A 5,093-nucleotide genomic window follows, 5' to 3' on the forward strand; every position below is an offset into this window, starting at 1 on the left:
GGCGGCCGCGCTGCGGGGAGGGCGGCGGGGCTGCCAGACAAAGGGCGCCGCCGCCCGCGGAGCCGCCGCGCGCCCCGGGAAGGCTGAAGGAACGCGGGGAAAGGGCCCGAACGCGGGGAAAACCCCGCGCGTTTGTTCGCTGCGTGGCCTCTGGGTGGTCGGTTCGGTGCGGGTGCGGCTCGGAACTGAGAGATGTGTCCGCACAGCGGCCGGCCGGCGTTTCGCGGTGGAAACGTTCATGCTCTCGCTTACTCTCCGTGGCGTAGTTAGCGGAATTATTATTCCTACCGCAAATACCTGCCCGGAGGCTGTTACTGCTGCATTGGAGGAGCTGGGAAGCTTGTCACCTCGGTATCGCCTGTTTTTAAAGAAAATTGGGGCGATAAACTTAGTTCCGTTTGGCTTTTTGCCTCAGGACCCTGGATTGTGAAGGAGGAGGATTGTGAAGACCCCTGTATCCCACACGACTTCGCCTCAGGAGAGCACCTCGTGCTCTCTTGCTTTCACAGGGACTTACAGGAACTACATAATGAATTACCTGTCATTTAATTAAGTCTAGGCCAGCAAGTTTAGAGATTATTAAGGTCATACATTATCACTGATACCGTTATATATGGCATTAAATACAGTGTACGCTCCTTGTTTCCATAGCCGACCAAGTCAGATGCTACCGGGTTGATGAGTAACGGAGCTGCCCTTCGGGTGTTCTGTTAGACAAAGCACAGGGTGAGAGGCTCCCACCTCAGAGGTAAGGCAGCAGTTCGGCCAGGAGGCTGCTGTGTGTGGAGAGCCTGGAGTGCCTCTGGGGTGGTTTTAATAAGCCCTCAGTTTACTGCATTGCTCATTGATATTATTCTGTTTTTTTTTTTTTTTTTTTTTTTCCTGCCACAGTAGCTTAAAGTAGCTTAAGAAATTCGAATTTAGCCAAAATCCAACTCCTTCTGAAATATCGTATTGATTAAAAATAGTTTATTACATCTTGATCACAACCAACGTTTTACAAAATGAAAAATCGGTTCAATTTTACCGTAATTTGTGGCTGTGACTAACAAAACCTTCATCTAGTGATTCAGAGAAGCGTGTTGGGCACGTAGCCTGATACGAATGCTGTGTTGTAGACTTGTTTTGTTGGGTTTGTGTGTGTTTTGTACAGGTTCTCACTGATTTATATTTATTGGTATTTTTTCCTGCAAAACACTAATGCTGATTGATTGCCTGATTTTATTTGCTTTCCTTATTTTGAAATGTTTGAAATCTAAAATAGTGCTTTCAGGCCCTTTGCATTTTTATTTATAAGGGAGTTGAATTTTCTCCTGAAATTGAGGTGTGCTTAGCTATAACTTGCTGTTCATTGAATATATTTAAATTCTCTGCTAAAGGTTTAGATTTGTTTCTCTGGTAAGGTTTAAACTACACTATGACTTTAACGTTTTCTTTTGATCTTTTTTAGTTATAGTAGAATGTAAACATACCTGATGCTCACTATTAAACTACGATAGTGACTTTTGTGTAAATATATTTTTTCTTGACCTGTTTCTTGATTTTCTTAATTACTGCAATATTTAGAACTAGGAGCTTGACATAGGAAAAACTGGATTGAATGACTTTCATTCTTCCAATTTCACATATTTCTTACTGTTTACTAATGTACACAGTAACTGTTTATAGTTACAGCAATTTCTTTTTCTGCAAACCTTGTTTTCATTCTTCTATTTAAGTACAGATTCCCAAATAAGGCCATCTACATTTACAGCCTTTTTTCTTTTTTTTTTTTTCCCTTTTGATTTGGCTTAAGGGACTGTTAGTAAGATATACAGAAGAAATTATTCCAGATGATAGGGAAGAGCTGAGAATCATGAGATTATTAGTCAGAGTGGAACATTGGGCGGAAATATGCAGTTATGGTTTCTTTCTACCTCTGTGGGCCAATTTTAGGGTCTCTCATAAAACATTATGAAATTTTGCTATTAAAACAGATCCTTGATGGGCTCAGTCCATATAGAAACTGTAGTTTAGGAGATTTGCTGTTTTTTTCTGTGTGGTGTCTGGCTTGGAATATTTCTTTTTTAATGGTTGTCAAGTATCTGCTTGAAGTAAGTAGCGATTGAATAGGGTGTCAGGAAAGACCGGGAATGCTGCGTTTCCCAGATTTCCTGCAGTGTGAATAAAGTGGCAGTAGTATGATTTTTAAAACTTAGGACTAGAACTCCGGAAATTTGCAATTCATTTGTCATGGTTTTACACCACCAAGAGTGTGTCAGAGTACTAAACTCACTTTTGTAATTTTTAAAAATAAATTCTATATTTTTTTTTGTTGTTTTTCACTTTTTCTTAAGTTATAGATCATTAGATTGCCGCTTCAGTTCTTCAGTGCAGTAGTGCATTTGTCTGTGTCTGGTTTGTACATGTGCAGATTTTAGTTGCACTGTAAATGTATTTCCTATTACAGATAAGTGGAAGATCTGCCATAGTACTGTGTAGTTGGAAGGTAGCTTTAATATCCAGAAAAATAAAAAGAAAACTATTTTAAAGGAAAACCTTATCTTTTGTTTAATTCACCATGGTCTTTACTGTGACCTACTAAAAAAGGAAAAAAAAATCGAATAATGTTAGTGTTTATTGACCGATTTTGATGGGTATCCGTAAATGGTTATAGCTCACACAGTGACTAAAAATTGTGAGCTATGAAAAAGCTGGTGATATTAGGGAAGTTTAACAAGCTTAACAATAGTGCTGTATATCTGGAGGTAACTGCAAACTTTACAAGCCTGAGAGTTAATAGGAATGTACAGGTTTGGATTTCAGAACATTTTCAGTCACTCTGATTGCTGTTAAGAGCCACTAATTTTTCTGTAAATCAGCAAATTTTTGCAGTCTCTCCAAAACAGGATAATCTCTGCTTTGGAAGAACAGGTTAATCCTAGAGCAAATATGTTACCTTCCCCTGAACGTTTGTGCTCTTGGTCCATCTTTCCACGGCTTTCAGTTTGTTCTCTCTCGTTGCAACATTTTAGAGCCTTAAAAGATGGGAGTCTTTGCTGTCCTGCCGTGCCAAGAGACTTCTGAGCCTGCACGTGGTCCTTCACTGCACGTGAAGGAACACGTCTAATAAGAACAGAACAGGGGTTTTCTGGAAAGAGGATCAAGTTCTCAACGTGTTTCTGGTTTTCACTGATGAGGGCATTGGTTTAGGTTGGGCAAATACTGTTATGTTGAAGAGCAAAGCAAATACTGCTAAGCTGAGCAGTTAAGGAATATATATATTCCGTTATATATATAGATATATAAGATGCTCTGGAGAGATCCAGTTTTGCATCAGGTAACATCTCACCATTAAGCATTAACCTCCTTTTCTTGATTCTGCGTCTTTCTGTCAAGGACCTGATTAACGTGATGAGTTCATTAGCTGGAGGACTTACAGGTCATGTTTTTATTGATGGGAAGGAAGAAGATAGGAAAGCAGATTAATATTTCTATGTAAGTAAACTATTAAAAACGCTTATCTACAGAGAAGGTTACAAGTTTCTATATTTCAGTAGCAAAACATCAATTTAATTCATGTCTTAATTCATTCTTTTCTGTAGTAAGATAAATCTGGCAGAAGTGTTTAAGGCTTCATAGATTTTTTTTCTTGTCCTTATTTTGTTTGTATTCAAAACCAATACCCTATCACTTGGGGCATGCATATATATTTATATCATTTTTAAAAACTCCAAAAAAACTAAGAAACACCGTTAGACTTTAAAATTTTTGTTTACTCTTACTAATTTTTGTAGAAATAAAATATCAAGTTTCTATTCAGCTCCTGTTGGGAGTGAAAATATCGTAAATAAACTGCAAGCTACTTCCAGATTTTTGCATTATTTTCTTAAAAAAAAAAAGACAGTATAGAAACTTCCATAGATTTTTAAGCCAAGCTGTTTTATTTTTATCTGTTGGTAGTTTTTTGTGTTGTGTTTGATGGCTTTAGATGAGAAGCTAAGTAGTAAGCAGATAAATTTAGGTTGCTTTTTAAAATGGAAATTTCCAGTACTGACTCCCCGATCGGTGCTTTTTCCTTTTTCTGATGGTGGTGGTGCTGGGTGTTTTGCTGCTGGCTAAAGGTTTGGCCTGAACTTAAGGTTTCACATCTGCATTAACTCTGCTGGCCCGATAACTGAGTTCAGGTAGTGATTTCTGAAGCAGGACAGTTATCTGAGGTGCCCCAGGGCTGCCTTGGCACTTTGGAAAAATGGTGATAAGGAACATGAAGGAAGGAGTCTTGCTTTGAGAAGTCACATGCAAACCTTTTTTTCCTTCTTGCAGGAGCTAAAAATTTATTTGTGAAACTCTAGTTGTACCTGGAAAGATAATCCTGTTTTGCTGGTGATTTTTAATACCTGTTTCAACTTTGTTTTTGGTATGGAAAACAACATGGGGAAATAAGGCTCAGCTACCTTAGAAAATCTGGATCATTGTGCAGAGAGTTGACAAAGTGCTTGTGGTAGCAGTTTGTGGATGCAAGTCCCATTTAATGAATTTCTCTCAGGCTACATAAAACTTGATGGGAGCAAGTTTTATGGAATTCAGGTGCCATTTGTCCTCTTTTGTGGCACTTTTGACTGAGGCATTTCGCCTTCCATGTCCTCTGAAAGTGCTGATACCGTACGTGAGCACAGGCAGTACCTACACACTCAATTTGCTTATAGATACACTTACTCAAAACATGCTTGCTAGAGGAGGAAGGGTGGTGTGGTTGTGCTACAGTCTTCATAAAAAATAATTAAAGCAAAGGTAGCTGGAGTGTTTGGTAAGAATCTTTAAATATGCATGAACTTCTGTGCTCTAAGTGCAGTGCAGTTCCTGCTGGTTTCCTTGTGTCTGTTTTTGGCTAGGGAGTTGCTTCAGTTGGGAGTGTGGAGGAATTCACTGACCGCCTTAATGTGAAAATAGAAGTTAGGAGCATTTGCCTGGGAAAGCAGTGGGGCTTTTTGTCTGATAGAGAACAGCCCAACCTCTAGACCTCAGGTAAAACTGAGCTTTACTGCTGCAGTGCTATTAGGCAGGAAAACAATAGTTTTCCAGAGTTATCATTTGTCATGCACTAGTGAGGA

This window comes from Nothoprocta perdicaria, unplaced genomic scaffold (assembly GCF_003342845.1).
Source record: "Nothoprocta perdicaria isolate Ctin4 unplaced genomic scaffold, notPer1 scaffold_19, whole genome shotgun sequence".
Taxonomy (NCBI): Eukaryota; Metazoa; Chordata; class Aves; order Tinamiformes; family Tinamidae; genus Nothoprocta; species Nothoprocta perdicaria.